This window comes from Ceratina calcarata, unplaced genomic scaffold, assembly GCF_001652005.2.
Source record: "Ceratina calcarata isolate Rehan_Ccalc_2016 unplaced genomic scaffold, ASM165200v1 scaffold363.2, whole genome shotgun sequence".
In the NCBI taxonomy this organism is placed as follows: Eukaryota; Metazoa; Arthropoda; class Insecta; order Hymenoptera; family Apidae; genus Ceratina; species Ceratina calcarata.
Window position 1 is genome coordinate 649,509 of NW_017159356.1, and position 20,152 is coordinate 669,660.

Sequence of the window (20,152 nt, forward strand, 5' to 3'; positions counted from 1 at the left end):
TATCTGTTTCAACTGTATTTACAACTTTTCCCTATAATTAACTTCCTCTTTTAAAGCACGAAATTCTATAAATATTCATATTGTTCAATACCTTGTTTTAATTATTTCTTAAAAACGTGGGAAGGTTCTAAACAATTATTTGAAACTAATCCACTCAGACTTCCACTTATTCTTGAGATCTCTATCGTGATTTGCATCGCGGAAAAATTCGCGTGACTTTTTTGTCCGCAACAGTCCGTCATTATTACCGTCGTTACTGTTATCCTTATCGCGAGAGGGATCAGCAATCAGGGGAAAAATAATCGTATTAACTACGATCGAGATTCATCGTCTAATTCGGGAAGAACGTAAAGCCTTTTCACAGAAACTAGTTTTTTCAACCTAGTAATTTTGATATCTTGTTTCTTTATTGAACAAGAATAATTTTATGCTACACGTTCAATATTATTCTACTTATTTATTATGATTTCATTTAATGAACTGCTTATGGCAATAATATATTCATTGATCAACTGGAATACGGAAGAGGATTTTAATATATCCAATTTTGTCATTTGAAATATTTGTTCAGCAATCGTTGTATGCTTTTCTATTATACAATGGGGTTAATAAAATTTTAGCGTTGGTCGGTCTCAGCCAATGATAGAGATGGCTCGTTCCCATCGATTCAAATTCGAATGGATTCCTTCATGGTGAACGGCTTTCCTATTTCGAAGCATCCGAGGTAGGAAGTATCGGGGAGCGTAACAGACCTGCGTGCCTATGGATTCTTCGAGATTAATGGACCGCGAGATTCGAGCCTATTTATACGAACAGAGACCAGAGAGGCCTATCTTGGTACTTCACCGGAGCGAGGCTAATTGCTCGCGAAAATAAACCCTAATTTTATTTAGCTAGGAATAATAGGAAATCCTTGTATATTTTAGAGTTTAGGGCTATGCTCATTGTTCGGTCTATTTTTGAAAATAAGTTCATTCAATATTATTATAAATAGAAAATGGGAAACCTGTGACAGGCTTACAAGAATAATTGAAAGAATACCTAAAATTTTTGTCTATAACTAACGAATTGCTAGTAAATATAATGAGTTTAAATAAAATTCTAATTATAAGTTATATCGAAGTATGAACACAATCTGCATTTTCTCTTAATGCTGACATTTCTTGTTTCAAACTATTCTCATCAAACTATGAAAACAAATAACAATCCTCGACAGTACTAAATCTCATTAAGACTATCCTCTTCATGAAACTTCCCAACTTTGTTTATGCACTCGCGAAAGGTCTACACAGCTCTTCAATTATCTTGATTGTAAGAATCGTTCAAGAAAGATAAATTAATTAGATCGGTGCGTAGCCGGTAGATCAATTCCTTGCAACTTTTAATTAAAAACAAGAAACATTTCGAGAGCCAGTCGAGATTTGCGTATAGCTGTTTTCACCTCGCGGAGAGCTTTGAGATCAACAATGAAAATGTCCTCTTCACGTGGTGCACAGGTAAGAGAGGGTGGTTCGACGAGATTCCTCCGTGAGACAAGGGATGAGAAGGGAAATAGAAAGAGACGGGGAGGGTAGAGCTCGTCGAGCTGACTAGCGAGCTAGGCCGTGCTGGCACCATGCTTCATTGTTACTGAGTTACGTTCGAACGACTGCGCCTGAATTCGACTTAATTTTCCCTGGAAAAGAGATTAGGCGAAAATGGCCGTGGACGGGGGAGAGAGGCTGCTGCGACGGCGACGACAAATGCTCTGAAACGGCGCTCGTTCTCCCGGAAACCCCTTAAAATATTCGAAACTGTTGCCGGTAACCGGTACTCGGTTGCATTGTCGCCCGTCCGGATCCTTTCAGAAACCTTTTTCCCATTTTTTTTTTCCTCCACCTCTACTCACTGCCACCGGGTCCTCCGACGGCTAGCAGCGATGCTTAAGCGAATTTTAAACGACTCACGGCTGATTAATTGCGCGTCCACCGCTGGTCAATCAGTTTCGGAGTCTGTTTTTTCTTCCTAGCCACTGGTGAGAGGGCAGTGAAGTGAAACATGGGGAATACAAAGGGCGAACATGTTCAAAGCAGTTGGCTGTTTCAAAAATATTGAAGTTGTTCGTTGCATGAATTAGCATAGTTATGCCTGTCGATTGAGAAAGATTAACAATTTTATGTCATTTTGAATTCAGTGATTTTGTCGCCCATCTGTTTAATCCTTCGTCAGAGACAAATCAAATCTATTTTTTTTACAATACAATAGAAACGATTCTAAGAGAAGGAACATTAATTTGATGAACGCAACGTGACACGATTTGGTTCGCGGCAATGAAATTAATTGGAAAGATAGACGCCGCGTCGGCTGCTCTTCGACTGGGTCCCGTCTCTTCATTTCCCGAAGGGAGTGCAACCAGTTTCGAACTGTTCGACGGAAACCAGTCGAGCGGAGAGCGGAGAAAGAAAGACGGAATCCGCTGAGCACGGCTCAGCTCGGCGAAGGGACTTACGGACACTTGGCCGCTCAATGGCGCGAATTTAAGAGCACCAGCCGTTACGCTTCTCATTCGTTAGCATAAATTAATTATTTTTCGAGGGTACGACTGAGAGCCTGGCAGGCCGTCCGACAAAATCGGCCCTGGTCCCGGGGCCTTGTCCGATTGTTCGGTGCTCGCGGAGCGTATAAAAATAGTCGCCTATTATAAATGAAATTGTCAGAGAATGTCAGTTATATTCAAAACACTGAGACACTAGACACTGAATTCTAAACGTAATTTCAATTCTAATAAACTGAGAGCGGAATACAAGATTCTATTAAAAAAGACGAACAGAGTCACCTCGGGAAGAGAGAGCGAGTGAATTACGTTTTATGAATGGATTACCCCGTTTCACTTTTCAGTAACGTGAAGGCATTATTTATGGGATGATCTAATAGAATAGAGCATTTAAATCAGCGAACAGTTAATAGATCACTGTGGCCGTGGCTGGAAACGCGGAACCCGCGGGGAGGAAACAGACATACAGCTTGCTCCTCGTTTCGTGTCCGTGGAAATCGGCGCGGCGCGGATAGGTTTTGAGGTCGCGTCCAGTTCGTTCGTGCACGGGCGCGCACAATAAGCGAAGTGGACTTAGATTGGGCTAATTAATTAATGCGCACGTCCTGTCTCGTCCCGCCTAATTATCTCGCTTGTCAGCTCGACCGTCGTTCGCCACACCGTTAATGCGTGTCTCCCCTTCCCTCCTCGTGCATTCCACGGTTTTATCGTCTCGCTCGCTCCCTGCCTACGGACGCGTTACTCCTCCTCTCTTTTTCGCCTCTGTCTCCGTCGAGCGAACGGCGTATCCGCGCGCGCGTTTCTCATTGTACATAGTCCGTCTTTCTCTGTCCGTAATTATAATCAGGCTAATTGTGACGTCAGGCAGGAAGCTACACCTAGAAAAATCGTCCGACGTACCACGCGTCCCACGATCGCTTTAAACGATACTGATCTCTCCGACCCGTTCAGAGATCCGCATTCGAGCCATGATTCTGCCGCTGCTGCTGCTATTGCCTCGCATTGTCGAGATCCGTGTTTACACTGGAATGAAGCTGTTTAATTGTCGCCCGTGCGATTCAGCGTCCTACGCGTACAGTTCCGTTTGCTGACCGTTGAATTGATTCTCTTTTACATACGTCCAAGTATTCCTGTATATGTTTTATATCATTGCACATTTCTTGGAACTATGATTAAGTTTAGAAATTCTACTTGTTCTTAAGGATGTATAGGCTATACATACTTAAACAATGTTAGCATGTTGAATTTGTTATTATAGATCCCTATTACTTAAAAAACTTTAAATCAATTCATGTGACTTAAAATTTGCATGTACTCTTATGGTAATCAGTAACCCAAAGAANCTGTATAGCCAATACATTCTTAAAATGATGAAGTCGATTTTTTCTCTTAATCTAATCCTTCGGATTTGTAAATATTCCCAGTGATTATTAGTGGATAGTGACCAGTGGAGAAAGGATAAAACGTTAGTTCAGCGAGCGTGGCATTTTATCGTAACAATTTTTTAATGGCTGGCTAAAGGTCCGCGGTAATTAACGTCAGCAAGAGGAAAGGACACTCTTAATTAAATATAGCGATACCTATCACGGTAGCGTGCGCCGCAAGTCGGTAATTTAATCAAGCTGTCGTACAAAGTTGAAGCAAAGACCTTTATCTATGTATATCCCAAGATAGTCCGCGTTGCCTATTGAAAATACTGAATACAAAGTAAATCGGCCATCGTTTAAATGGACATTAAAATCCGGTAAATATAAGCCTGTATAATTATTCATTGCCTGGCCTGAAATTAACTTCTTGAACTTTAATTTTGAACAGACTTTTCACTGACTACATTACATAATTATAGTTCTGAATGTGTGTTGCAATAATCGAATGCATTTTCTATTCGGTAAACTGTACTTCATTGCAATTTAATTTCGGTGTAACATAAAATTTAATAAAAAAAAATTGCAATAGTTAAAGCGACAATAGCAGTGTTTTAAGAAATATTTAAAAATTCGAATGAAAAGTTCTATTAAAAAAATGCAAAGAAATAAAACAAGTGGAACGGAAATGAAGACGTGTGAAAAATTTTCGCTCTACATCTAGGACGAACGACTGGCACGGGCGCGGCCGGAGAGGAGGAACGGGGGGTTGTACAGTCATGGGAGTTTTATAACGAATAAAATTTTAAACGCCTTATAAAACCTGGCAAGTGTGCAGTAGCAGTCTGTAATATGGCTCGTATATCCGTTGCCCGTGCCTCGACTACTGTACATAAAATCTCTTCCCCAAGTTTCTTCACCCTCTCCGGATCCTTGCTCGCAACCCTTTTCATCTAGCCACTTTTCGAATTTCCATACGTCGCACTGCGTGCTGCATACTTCCTTAGTATGTATCTCTCCTCTCTCGAAGATACACCCACGCAAACAGTATGAAATCATCCCAGGAGATGAAAATTTGTGTATTCTTTTTAACAAAGAAATAATTGATGATTATTAGAGATGTGCGAGTACCCGAAAAACCGAGTTTATACGATGCAATTCAGCTCGCTGACTCGCCCGAGCTACCCGATTCGCCCGAGCGGCTCGATGCGACCGAGTAGCTCGAGCATTTCGATGTATCGACTTATCGCCCGGACTCGCTCGGTCTTTTGACAGCTCGACTCGAGGACCGAGCTACTCGGTTTTCCGGGTACTCGCACATCTCTAATGATTATTCGAGTAACTTAAATTTCTATTCTGTTACTGTGCCACCGGTAGAATCTAACGCAGCATTGAAATGGCAGCTCTTGTGGTGGCGTGAAACGATAACTCGTCTGGAAACGATCGGCTGTTATTAAAAGAATAAACGCGGAACGCGATGAGTAAGGGGGAAAGGGGTAGATGCTGTGAATGAGCGGGTATCAGAGCCAGGGAAGGGGGGAGAGAGAGATCAGAGGAAGCACGGTATAATGGCATAAACCGGTCAACGAGTCAACACCGCACGCTCATGGGTGAGATGTATACATGAAAGATATAAATCAAAATATATTCGATGATCTGGAAAAAATGTAACAATTGTTTAAATAAAAATAAGATTTCGCGCATTCTTCAAGATGTGCTGAGATTGATTTTATTACCGGTTTAATGACGAGCATTAAATGATGTGATCCCAGTTACACGTTCAGAATATAAATCTGTTTCCTCTTGAACTGCTAATGATCATACGGTCACAAGAAAGATGAAGAGAAAAGAAGTGGCGAAGCGAAAGAAAGAGCGAAGTCGTCTATGGCTAAAGTATGCAACACGTTCATGCTGCCGGTATTTAAACGGTATTATTACATCGTGTAGGAATCAGCACGGCATCGAGTGACTTACGCTCCCGGCTCAATTTCATTCCGCATTACCATGAATTATTAAATCCGTGACAAGGGTTGCGCTAACGCTGAATAATATTCCGACGCACACTCGCCTGCTTCTGTCGCGGTTGTTAAGCGCTAATATGGACGCACATGTACGTATGTAACGTCGCTGCCCTTAGGGCCACCGCGAGGTAGCCGATTACGCAGGAAATTAAGAGGCTTACGTAGCCGTGTAACAGCGATTTTACGATATTTAAGAACGTCCGGCCGACCTTTAATTACTCCTAACTGCGTTAGGTCAATCCAGATCTTAATGCAGTCTCAACTTGCATATTCTCATATTTTTAGAGTGAATCAAATTTTATCGTGAAATTAAAAACCTAATAGAATAGTGAATGTTTACGATACGTTTGAAAAACTTTACTGACATTAAATCATTATTCTATCTTTACATCGTAATAAAACATTTTTACTTGAGAGAATTTATTGTGATCACTAGCTTCCGTATGAGAAAAGTTGTTGATGATTTCAAGTGAAATATTCTAATTTGATCATCCTAATTTATCTGTACTGTATCGCATGCTTGTGTGTACATAGGCAAGGCAGGTTTGCTTATTGAACACGTGATAATAAATGACTCTGTCAAGAAGCGGTGTGAAAGTGAATACGGAGAGTGATTTAGTGTTTTCGTTAAATTCCAAATAGATGGATTTGTTAATCAGTGAAAGAACGATAAGAACGATAAAGAAGTCGGTGTGTTTGCACGGAGACGAATTTTTTTCCAAATTCCTGATAAAACAAAATGAAGATAAACGCGGTGTCTGGTAAATAGGATCTGTGAGAAGTTAAGGTTAATGAACGGTATTGTCGATAATAATGACGAACACGTTCGGTGATTCATGATCGTCGATGATTAGATAGGATTGCGAATATTTATGCAAATTCGTATTTTTTAAAATACGCATGATTCACAAGATTGATTAATATAAATTGGCAAATGATCGATCATAATCAGAGAGAAATTTGTTTTAATTCAACAATGATAAGAAATGCATGTTTAATGATTTTATTAAAAACCGCGTTTCTGTCAGTTGGTTTCATTTTATTAATAGGACGCGCGTGATACGATTTAATGAAACTACTGATTATCGTTTCACAAACGGGAAGAACAAGTTTGCCCGTCATAATAATACATCGTACATCATTTCAATCCCGAAACCTCACACTGGACTCTGCCCGGATTCTTCAAAAACTTTTCAATCATCCATCTTCGCGAGCCCCGCTCGTTGGACAAGTCGAGGCCTATCCTGTCAGGATTTTAACGGATCATTAATAAAATCGAAGCGCGATATCGGTTAGCATTTAGGTGAGCGTGACGCGCTGGGAAGTGTCAAGTATCGTAGCAAAAGTTCATACTCATCGCTGCGCGCTGGGTTCGCTCGAACCGGACGCGCAGTGACGAGTGGCGGGGAGTTTTTTCTGGGAATTATGACGAGTATATGCTGACTAGTTCCCGCCGGGTGGTATCCCCGAGTCCCGGGTCTCCTGCTCATTCGGTAATTAATTACACTCGCCGTCGAAGCTCGTTCGTCGATCTTCATCCGAGATATCGACTCTCTCCGATGGGATTCGCTGTATGCGCACGTACACGGCGGGCCGCGTGTACCGATTCGCTGACGCGGGCTTTTCTTCGGCTGGCAGCTCACGCACACGCGTGTCCGCCGGTGAGTCACGGTGCAGGATTAATAAGATTGTGTACTTACACTGCACGTCCCGTTTGACGAACAGCCCTTTTTCCCGTCGATTTCTCACCTATCCTTATCGCCGGGCACTCAAGAATTATAAGAGCTTGATTAAGCAATCTTTGTGAATCTTTATAAAAATTTTCCATATGAGGGAGACGATAAGTAATAAAGACACGTGTCATTAAAGTTTCATTCTGTACTGCACTAATTATTAAAATAAGAGAATGATACATCGTGAGTGGCCATGAAGAGAGTAGCGTCAAAACCAGGAGGAAAGATGCAATAAGAGGAAACAAGATCACGCGTAAGAGACAATAAATGACGGGACGAGAGACCGCAATGCTAGAGAAACAATGAAGGGAACACAATAGATCACGAGAGTCAGCTTGGCTAGCGTCGCGGGACACCGTCTGCAGTCTACGTGGTGGATTAATGTATGGAAATGCATTCCAGGAGCAGGATGACCGGTGTCATCTGGCTTGGCTTGTCCGTGACCTATCGACGGATTTTACATAAGATTTTACAGTGTACCTACGCGAACTCGTTCGTCCAAGCTACATTGAAGAAGCGATTGCACTCGAGCTAACTTAATCAAGTAATACGTAATGTTTTTGAACAAAAATTCCCATCATAATCAATTCTAAGATTGTTTACAAAATGTCATTTTCCCAATTTAATTTAATAGCGATTTGTATAAAAAGTTTGTACGTCGCATATAATTCTTGATACAGAAATTCTGTTCCATGGTTAGGCGAGATGATCCTATCCTTGTTTCATTGTCGCATTTCCTTCTGCCCCTCCGACTGTTTTCACGTGGCGGATGAATCTTCCGGGCTTGGTGCCTAGAAAGAGTCCATTCAGAGAGGGAGACGATTCCCTTTTGTGCGTCAGCCAACGGTCGCTCTTTGAAGACCGAGTGTGACTTCGCAGTCGCGGCTGGATTGCGAGGATTATTCGTTCAGACTATTTATCTCGAGGGTACGAAGGCTGCGAAGGCTCCGATTCGTAGTTTCTTTTCTACTTTCTATTCTTCGTTGTTGGCTTACTTGTCCAGAATGATTTTCGAGGGAGAGCTTTTGGAAAACTGACGGAATGTCAATCCAATTGTGCACAGTTAAGATTAAACTTGGATTCACTTCTGATCATTTGTTAATCAAGAATCTTGAGGCAATACTAAAAATAAATAGCGAATAGAAACGAATAATGTAATAAATGACAAAACAGGAATGAGTGAAGAATATCACACTAGAAATCCGCTCGGTATTAGAAATCCTATCGGGATTAAATTTGATCTATCTTGGAAAAAGAACGATGGTCCTGTCGCAGTGAAAGCGACGCAGCCTGTTTACACACCTGGCTGGTCGTTTCACACGAATACAGCGGAAAGGCTGTTCTCTGATCTACCTGGACCGAGAATTTGGCCGAGGATTGGACTAACAGAGAGAAACGTGACCAAAGAAGAAGAGGCGTTGGTGATCATTAAGAGGCGTACAGACCGGGCTAAGATCCTTAGGAATGTTAGAGTTTATCAATGAATACGAACATTCCTTTTTTATAATCCTCGCTATAATGTATTGCATTCGTATAATATTACATCCTATATTATCAATCATGATTACAATTTCAATTGCATTGTATTTTTATTATCTATATAAAAAATAATTTCCTATTTTCGTTAATTATATCAGTCACCCTATTCTATTTTTAATTTGCTATCAGAAGTGTTTCTAACGATTTTCTCCCACTTTGCACGCCACTTTAAAGCCGAACGACATATTTGGGCGCGTAGAAAATATAAAACTATATGGACCGGTGAGGATCGTGATCTCGCAGGGGGAGAATAGGTTCTTCACAGGCCGGTTGGTAGCACCGACAAGACAGCCGACATCCTCGTCCTTTCGCGGGCCAGATTTGTAACAGTACCCGGCAAAGCCGGGACGGGAAGGGACCCTTCTTCCCTCAACTGTCGTGTAAGATATGACGCGACGCGACGCGCTCGACTGACCGGTATGCAGAAGGCGAGGAACACCGAGTTAACGTTGATAAGCCCGATAACGGGTAATTGATAGGCCGCACCACCGATTACACAGTTCTCTTTATTTATTCTACGTTTCCATTTTTTTATAGTACCCATGGGAACGAAGTTAGGCAATAGTGCAAACTAAAATGGATCGATTAGGAAATTTCCATAAATAGAAATGAAAATTAAAAGCGTTTCAAAGCACGAAAATCTTGTCGAATAATATGGATGATCGATCTGCTGTAAGAGTTTTTTAATTATATTATGAAACATCTAATTATATCAATAGATTAATTTTTAACAAAATTTATCTGAATTTATATTATGACGTGAAGATATGTTTTATGGGAAAAATTAACGGATCAGGAAATATCATTATCAATATTTACATGATAATGAATAGGATGTTTGAAAAGGGTATCTTTTCCCAGTAAACTGTATTTAGTTTTCCCCTTATCGAGCAATAGACTCGTCTTTCTTAAAATCGTAAAATCTCTGTTGAAATATTTTTTACAATAATTGTAATCTGTTTCTTTATTTATTTATAGATAAATCGTACTACTGTTATAATATGTATAATAATAATTATAATGCATCTATTAGTATAAGCTTAATTTAGAATAATACTTTGGTTCCGCGTTTTTCTGAAAAATAATGCAAACCCTCCGCGACACAATTTTTCAAATATCCCTGAAGGAATCCTCTGCCAGGGAGTTACTAAAGGAAGCGCTGTAGCCTGTTTACCAGCGTGGCGTCTAGCCGCGTGGCATTATATGGAAACGAAGCAGCTGGTTATTAAATTATAGGTCTCCAGGTCCTCTAATACGAGGCTATGAATTCATAGCAGCCTCGTAAGGTTCATGTTTACGATGCCTCGAACGGATCCCATTGTACACAATTTCTGGCAGTTTATTGCGTTTTTCCCTGATACAACGCTTTCGCCAAGTACTGATAGCGTTCCGCGTTGAGTTTCCTAGATTCAGATGTATTTTTCAAAATACTCTCACTTTCCTGTGACGCTTATGCATCGACAATTTATTTTTAAAGACAAATAATTTAAACTAAGGAAATTATAGAATTATGTATTCTTAATTAATCGCCTGTAATTTGATGTTTTTTTTTAAAAACTCTGACAGTTTTGACTATAATCAATTTCCTTAATCTGAGTCAATGAATCTTATCTATTAATGGAAGAATCTTTTTCTTCTCGAATCAAAGAACTGAAGTTCTTTTTACAAGAGACCATCGATCCGGTTTGAACGAATCACGCGATCCCCTGTGAGCACGCGTGAAAAGAGCGGACGGTCGAGGAGGTTTCTCTAGTTTAATAATGTTTGATCAGCTTATCGATCGTTCGGTTCGTCGACGGCACGGCGACGTCGGCAACGGAACGCAACGCGGCGCAGCCACACACGCTCGGGGGAATTGGCTTCAATCTAAACGAGCCGTGGCCACAGACACGGCCTAATCACTACAAGGATATTAGCTAATCTCGACCAATTAGACGTAATGGCTGGATTAAGACGGGTCGCACGCATGCTAAAATTGAATATTATATAATCCCTGCCGGAGAGACCGGCGAAGCTTGGCCGTGTTTCCCACGTACGCGAACTCCGACGTCGTTAGCCGTCTCTCAAATTGCAGCCCCTGTATTTATAGCTGTTCAATTGACTCCTCAAAATATTATACTATGCTCTGCCGAAATACGAAACGCCTAGTTTTCGTACTCAAATATGTAGACGATTTTACGTGCATCTGAGGTATCTTGTAACTTTTTAATCAAATTAATAAATCAATGAAAAAATGTATAGTACCAATATTGAATGGAAAGATACCTATCACAACTATCATATTATTTTATAATTAATTTATTACTTGAATTACTGCATTTACATCCGTTTCGTTGATTTTTGAAATTATTGAAATTTGTTTACACGTTTGGTTTTTACTCGAAGAGTGCCAGGTGATTTTGAACGATCCTCGGATGGCCAGGAAATCGACTAAGGAGATAACAAAAATTGAATCGCATCTGTGTTTGTTTTCGTGGCTGTTCGATGGCCAGGTAATACGACGGTAAGGGTGCCATTATCGACTGTTTACCATATCTTACCATCCTCGGTGATAAGGATAATCTCCGGAATTTCGAGACGGTTGGAAGGACACGGTCGTCGACGATCGAAGAACTATTAAATAATGCGAAATTATTGAGTAATGAAAGACCCCTCTTACCGTGCAACGACTCGAAATTACTGCACGCGGTTTCTCCTCTTTTTTCTTATCCTCCGCATGTGTTTTTCCGTGGCGAGCGATTTTTATCCGCCGAGCGGCATTCGAAAGGTAGCGGAGCAGAACGTTGCACACGCGCGATAAGATAAACGCGCGTAATTTTTTTAACGTTTATCTGACAACGGCGTTCATGGAGTTCATTCCCTGTGAATGGATCGACTTCGAGAAAGCAGTCATAACTTAATGATATTAAGTGTCAGCGAAAGATACTTTTACAGATTATATACATATAAAATGTATAATTTAAATTGTAAAATCGTAAAATTGCCATATAATATTCAGCATTTAATTTAGCACATTATATAGGTTACAATCGTAAGTATCGCGCACACGTGTGTGCAGTCGAAAATTCGGCATGATATACAGGTAGAACAATAACCGATAGTAAACGAAGGCAAACGAAAAAAAATAGTCATAATGAGAAGTCGCGAGCGAGCGAATAATTAGATCACACGTCTTTGTAACGATAGCCCTTATCAATCTTAACCCCTTGACATACAATGACGAGTTTGACTCGTCATTTATTCCATTTAATTTGTATGTAAAGTTCCATTTAATTTGTATATCAAGGGGTTAATAATAATGTAAATGTTTCATTAGAAATAAACTTATACTATTAACGCCCGTTAACATACATATTGAAATTTATTAAGTACGATAGATGGATCAGAGGTCAAAACGTGCTATAGGTTCCATGATCGGGCTGACAGTGAGAGATAGAAAAGAGATCTCTTTTCCGAGGATGGTTTTGTCGTTGGGGCAGCGACAAGCGTTCCCCAAACACAGAGGGGCAAGGCCAACCCCCGGGGGGTGGAAGGCAACAAGTGACCACAAGTCAGACGCACACGGCCATCAGCCTTGTTCCTGTTCACTCTCCCTCTCCCTGTATGGTTACTCGTGGTCGTCGACCAGAGTCGGTCGTTCGTCGAAAATCGATATATCGACCGCGTACAGTCCCTGACCATCGAGTTAGGACCACACACGCAAAAATGATAACACATTAGACACATGTCATAAGTGAAAGGTTTACCTAATCTCGTTGTCCAAACAAATTGTTATTGAATAAAAAATTAATAAATAACCAGATAAATGTGTAAGTGATAACAATAATTATTAATCTTAATTTTATCGAGTCGCATTAATGCGTGAGATATAATTTAGCTTTGATTAACATTGTACGCAATAGTAGATGTACATAGTAGAGTACACTGTAATGAGTTTGCTATTGAATGATGGATTATTTGAAACTTGAAATTACAAGAATGGATGTCACATTGAGGTTCACTGTCCTTAGCACAATTGCCTTAACCCAATCCCAGTGAGCCGATAGGCCTCTAGCTATTCACTTCTAATGGCCAAGGTCCAGGGTCATTTTTCTTTTACTATAAACAGCTGTCAAACTTTCTATTCATACTTTTGGATCTGCTTCAGCTTTCGTACATTTTTCGTAGGAACCAGACATCCTCTCGAACCATTATAATAAACAAGTAAAGTACAAACGAGTTCAAAAAGAATTTTATTTATTTAATCATTTTCGATAGAGACTATAGAAGACATTTCAATTCTAATGGTGAAGTAGAGACCGCTGTGAGTGATTTGACGGTCAGGGACTGTAGGAGGTGCACGTGAGCCGACGTGCATGCACGTGCGTGTGCGTGGAGCCTAGGTAGGGAAGCGGGTCGGTGTCTTAACGTGGGTTGCGGTAGGCCACGGACGTCCGTTCATCCGTCTTTCGTGCCCTTCAACACCCGGCTACCAACCTTACGTTTGCTCTGCCCTGAAAACCCGCCTTCGCTCTGCCCGATCTATCGGCAGCAAACAAAGATATCGAATTCCGGTGTTTCCTGAGGGTCGACTGTTTGTTGATCGTGAGCAACGCGTTTAATTAGGCTCACGGCGAAGAGTAAAATTGTGGCGGTACACATCTTTTACTGATAATCAGGCTTATCTTCTTTTTTGAATGTTTGTTTTAATTTATACAATTATTATTTAATATGTACCTGTTTTCATGACTTGACCAAGTTTCATACTTGTATATGTTTCAATGATTTATCATCGAACCTGTATTTACTTTATTAATTTATTCGATGAAACATCGAAAGTTGAACGCTGGTGAGAATTCTTTAACAGCGGGGTGAAAAACGGGTGGCGAGGTCGAAGGTAACCGTTGTTATTTCTTTGGGGTTTTACACGCCGGCGTCCCGACCTGACGCGACGTGGCAATGTTTTAGCGTATTGATCCGTTGGGGTTTAGTTGAGCCACAGCAAAAGTGGCGGGGGTGCTGGTTGCGGCGCGATAGAAGCTGAAGAGGGCTGTCCAGCCGGGGGAGTAAAAACTGGACTGGCACTGGCGATACTTACCCGCTAATAATCACCCCTTTCCAACTCCGACGCCTGGCGTCGGCGTCGCGTTCTCTTTCTTTATAGGATGATATTTGTAACCCCTAATAAAAAGCATTATATAAATCATGATAATAAAACTGAGTATTGCTCCCTTGTAGAATATATTATTTCCTTTTTGTTACAGAAGGAACCTTTACTTCTATGCTGGCGAACCTATTTGGTGAGTGCATTTATTTCAGATTATTTATCAAAATTTCACATAATTAAAATACAAATATTTAAAAAATCACCTAACAGCCAAGTTCGTTTAATTGATAAGGACAGATAAAATGTCTTATAATAGGAAACGAAAATGAGAATTAGGTTATTTTACTATCACAGTTTGTTGATTATCAAAGAACCGAAAGATAGAGCGTTTCGAATTGGTAAGAACGCGGCGATCCACCGAAAAAGGGGCAATGGAATGCTTGGGCGACGAGCGGCTCGCTTATCGGCGAGGAAAATCGGAACAACCCCGAGGTAGGCGCGGCGCGAAACGTAACCGTGTAACAGAGCCGAGGTGGTCGTTGGTACGCGTGCGATTACTTACTCTCCATCGGCGAATTAACGACGAATCACCGATGGTAGAACCGGTTGCCTCTCTGGAACGGCACGCAGCTCGGGCTCGGGCTCGAGTACCTAACGACTTCGAGCCTCGACGGCGTGGCACGGGCATTCCAACGGCACGAGTTCGACCCGCGACGCGAATTAATGGAAACACGCCGCGGCATGCCGCGCTCGCTGATAAACCGGAACGCGCCTCGCCTCTCTTTTTCGCGTATCTGAGTTCTTAAGAAATTAGGACCAGCAACAAATTTTGGAAGATTTCGATAAAATCGAGATTCATAAATTGAAAAAATGTTAGCACTATTTTTCACGATGACATAAATAGGCTATGTAATTCTATATTGGATGTACAAGTTGGACGAGTTTCACAGTTAGATGAAATTTCTTTTGCAACATTATTCGGCTCGTCTATTTTTTCTACAGTCTAAGAAGACTTCCTCTTCTGTGATTCTTTCTTCCTAGCGCGAAATCGTGGTGGAATGTGATCGATGATGATGCGGAATTGATGCGTCGTGATGAGCTCTAGGTGATGCAAAAGCGAGGATAAGGTTTTGGCGATGCAAAGAGATTCCAGACAGTGAAGGATTTTATTTGCCGAGAAATAGGTATATCGGTATAGAGGCGTGTAGCGCGCGGCAAACTTGTTAGTCCACTTATCGGTGTACAAATTGACTCGATAAGTATCGGCAAAAATCCGGACACACTTAGCGGGATTCCTTGGCCCTGATGTAAATAGGCAATTGAAAGTTTTGTAATTACTCTCTTAAGTACGTGTATCGCGTTCGGCGTTGCTTAACAGGATTCATGGAAACACTTTGATACAGTCCTGCTATTAATCTTTGCTGCGTTTCCCTAGTAGAGGCTGGCTCGCAAATTGCATTCTCAATTTTTCCGATAATTCTGTACAATACTGACACTTTAAGTAGTAGGTGTACAAATTGAGATAAACAATTTTGTTAAAAGTCGTCTATTTATTACTTTATACAATTCATGTAAATATCGAAACGTAAATCAGGTATTTTATAATTGAGAACCTACGTAAAATCATTCGCAATAAAAAGTTTCTGATTTGCCTGCTGGAGCGAGACATATTAATTTCTAACACGTGCATACCATCGCTATTATTCCGCATCCAGAATCGTAGCGCGTAACAAATATTGCTCGCGCAACCTGTTCCCTGTGATTAAAAAAAACCGGAGAAATACATGTACATGCGTCAAGCTGTCAAACTTAATTTGGGAAATTACATCTACATTTTAACCTGTCACGATCGATTGATCACGAAGTGTACAGGCAGCCGGCTCGATAAACTTCATTCACCTTCCAACTTCCTCGGCATCGGACATTGGGTGTATGTACAATAAAAAAAGGAACAAGTACCGGATAATAAAAGTTATCGCTATCAGCGCGCGAAGGAGACCGATCATTAAGCGGCGAGCCGCGATCATTCTTTTCAATTAACCCAGAGAGGAACACGCGCGTTCTGACAGTATCCAGCGGCGGATGGAAACACCCTTAGCGTTCCTGCAACGTTCTCCCTCTATCTTTCTCTCTCTATGCGGCAACGCGTCTTAAATGAAGCGATTCCGTATTCACGCATGAGTGCGATCGTGGAAGCCTCGAAGCTCTCGCGGCGAAACGCGTACAGAGAGGAAAATATCGAAAGGATACCAGCGCGCGCGTTCCTAGTAGTAACTGTGTACACGTATGAGATGCGACGGGGCGCCGAGCATCTGTTTCCTTTGCGGCAAATTTCTTCCGCGTCTAACGGCCGTTCCACGATAAATGATTTCGCGAGCGCGAAATGAATATTTCCGCTCGCCCGATTCGATTGAACGCGCGCTCTCCATCACCGTCTACACTGGGATATTATTATTCCCGGGTTAAATTAAAAGTAATTATTTGCCGCGATACTGATGAGCCTCGAAAAACTTGCTTCAGGATCTGCAATTTTGCGACATGATATTTAAGATACCGAATTGACGAATTCAATTTTGTTATTGAAGGAGTTGCTCTTATTAATTTTTTTTTAAATACGAAGTTCGTTTGAAGTTTTATATTTTAGATTCAGCTGTGATGATAAAAAGAATCTCTGCAGGAATGTCAATTGCAAATTCATTACTTTTTTTGACATATAAAAACCGCAGATTTCTATGCTCGACAAGTATTGATATTAAAAATGGAGCTCAATTAAAATGACACAACCCGCCGCGCCGCTGTATCTTTCATCGTGGCCTCGATTGACTTTAAACGAGCGTGGTCATTAAACTCGTTCGAACCGCTACAGTTTCGCCCGGTCCGTATTAAAAATCGTTTTTCTTTGTAAAAACCTTAATAACATTGGAATTCCCTTAATGCACTGGTGCGTCGAAAAAAAGAGCGAGGCCCGAGGCTTCGACTTATCCTCGCTTCCTGCTGTCACCAATGGTTCCGGGAATTGTTCATTTGTCACTATCCGGTCGTTACGCGATTAAAATGTCTTCTGCATTCCCAAATAATCTTGCAATTAACTGCATTGCGATATAAATACGACTCTGCACAATTACATTAATGTCTCAATGAAATTGGCGACCCACTTCGGTTTCCTGAAATCCATTTGATATCTCATATTAAGTATTGACGTAAAAGTGGTAATTTAAAAAGAATTTGATCGCAGGAAATAATAATGATTTAAAACGAATTTGGAAACACTGTTTATTTGTGGTTATATAATGACTCGTTTAAAATAACAATTTTATAAGAATTTTTAGACTTCAGGTCTCGTGCGTTGGTACGGTAAGATCGATCCGTTGCGATCGCTGAGCAGCGCAGCGTCGCGCCGGATACAACATTATTATCAGGCCCGTCTGCGAGCGTAATTGAGCGTAATTTATCGTACTTCTTGACCCGGTTCGGAATCGATATTCCGCGCCGTGGCGGTTACATCCCCGGCGACAATGTTAACAAATTAGCTCGGTCCGTTTTCGCTTGCCCCCTCGCCGTTTTAACCACCGGGACATTCCGAGGAACGACGCGATGGCACGAGTTTCGCAACGCGAGTTAATGGAAACGAGCCGCGCGCCATACGCGCCTCGCTGATAAACCGGAACGTCCATTTCACGGGTTCTCCCTCCATCTCCTGCCAGCCACTTCGAATTAAACGATTTCGTGTTCACGCGTGCCGCGAAAAAAAGACCTGACATTACGTCTCGCCTGTTTCCTACGTGCCGTGATCCTTTTTTCATGGCACAAGCTGCCGTTGCTCCGCGACTCGCAGTTGGAACATTTCTCTGTACTACAATACTTGTTCAACGTTTCTCTCTAATTAGTTGTTCGCATCTTATGATACATCGCATAAAATAGATTTGATTCATTACGTAATTCAATGATATGACAAACAATTTTATCAACGTGTGGAACTTATTTACACAACCGTGCAATTAACGGCTTCTCAGGGAAACAGGAAACAAGCGATGGAATCTGTAGCGCGAGCAAAGAGGAGAAAACATGCGAGAGAGCAGACTCGCGAAAGCGACGACCGATTAATTAAACGCGAGGGTGACTATTAATCAGGCCGATAATTAAGACCGTGCAAGCGTGAAAGGATTTCATGGTTTCTTGGAACGCGTACGCGATGCTAGAATTCCATGGGACTGGTTGGAATTTGCGGACGCGGCGAGTAGGTACACAAGCGTTAGGAATACGTCAGACAGTCGATTAAAACGAAGCTGAACAGACCTGAGAGACTTTTAGTCATTTCTGATAAGCGAATATCTGTGTATAATTAATACGCTTTCTTTATATGTTATTTCATTTTAATATTAAAAATATTAGAAAACCAATTGACGAATATAATTATAAAACGATTTGTATTATAATTTGATGAAGATAACTGGACATTTAATTATTACTGTGAAAAAAAAATTGGTTTTCCCGGATTACAGAATCCCAATTTCTGTATATAATACTATTTTCTCTTTCATGCTTTCTTCGATCTTGCCCGATTGAAATACTGCCGGTCAAGAGGCGAGAGCGTTATCACGCGGCCGGGGCCCAAATTAATGTAACGAAAGGGCAGATTAATGCCGGAACGCGGCGGCGGCGCGGCGTCGGACGCAACCGGGAGGAAGCGGCGCGGCCGAGATACGACGTGTTGGAATTAATTAACTCCGCCGGGCGTACGTATAATTCAGTGGGTACACACGATTGATTAAAGCCGATTTCACGACCGATCAATCTATAACCCCTTAGCGAACGGAACGTCCTCCCTGGAGGAGCTCGGCCATAAATTTGCACCCGGCTATTAAAGGAATCCGGCGTGCGCCTTATCGTTCATTTATAACTGTCCGCGGCCGTCTCATTAACCGGCCAGTTTTCTCGGAAACGGGATCGCGGAGACAAGGGAAACGAACAAATCTCAAAATATCACTGCCGCGGGACAGGGCCCCTGCCACCAAATTTTATACGCAGGAGTTGCGTAGCAAAAAAAATAAGACGAGTGAATTAACGAGAATCATGTTGGAGTTGGCTTCAGAATTATAATACTGTCGTGTATGCAATAGATATGACAAATGAATAACTATTATCTTGTAATAATTAAGAACTGATGCAATATGCAGTTTTTTGTGTAATTGCACAATTTAATGGTTTGTAATTTTTTGGATGTCCTCAGTTTCATTCGTTGTTCCTCGTATATTACACCCTTTGATGACATAAGTATAGTAAGGTTCACTAGCGGAAAACATAGTTCTTCCTCGCGCAATATTCAGTCGCCGGTTCGATAAAAAGTGTCATCAATAAGAATCATCTCCAGAGCAGAGCCCCGCGCGTTCTAAAAACGGCGCTCGACTGGCGTCGTCGATTAATTATGTTCTGAATCAATTATCCAGAACGAATGCGACCGGAGGCATCGCGTAGAACGCGCGTCCTAGAAGTCCTCCTCGCAGCGTTCGAGCTGCTTTTCCGGGAAGACACATTATAAGTTTTTCCCCGGGGTTAATTTCGCCGGCGATAGCTAAATCCTTTCTCTCTCTCTCCCATCCGCGGTTCCACTAGCCTCGCTCTTTTATTCTCAACCCTCGACCCCCGCTCGCTCGGGCAAGCTCGAACTAAGAGCGGCTAAGAGTTGGTAGGAGCGTCTCTATGGTTAATTAAACGCATAGATCACCGGTTCCCTCTCTCTCTCTCTCTCTCTCCCTCTCTCGCAATCTCCGCCGACTCCTTAGAGGCTCTCTTCTACTCGGCCCTCGGTCCACCCTCTGCTACGGTCCCGTCGGCGTCTTCTCCTTTTTCCAGCAACCCTGCAAATGCGCGCACAC

General features: G+C 41.6%; 1 protein-coding gene across 1 annotated transcript in view; it reads left to right on the forward strand.

The window, feature by feature from the left end:
* zfh2 (Zn finger homeodomain 2) overlaps positions 1-20,152 on the forward strand; it is a 203,935-nt gene that overhangs the window by 4,058 nt on the left and 179,725 nt on the right. Inside the window, 1 exon segment of the mRNA XM_026814014.1 lies at positions 14,434-14,469. The gene's annotated coding sequence lies outside the window, so the exon portion shown is untranslated.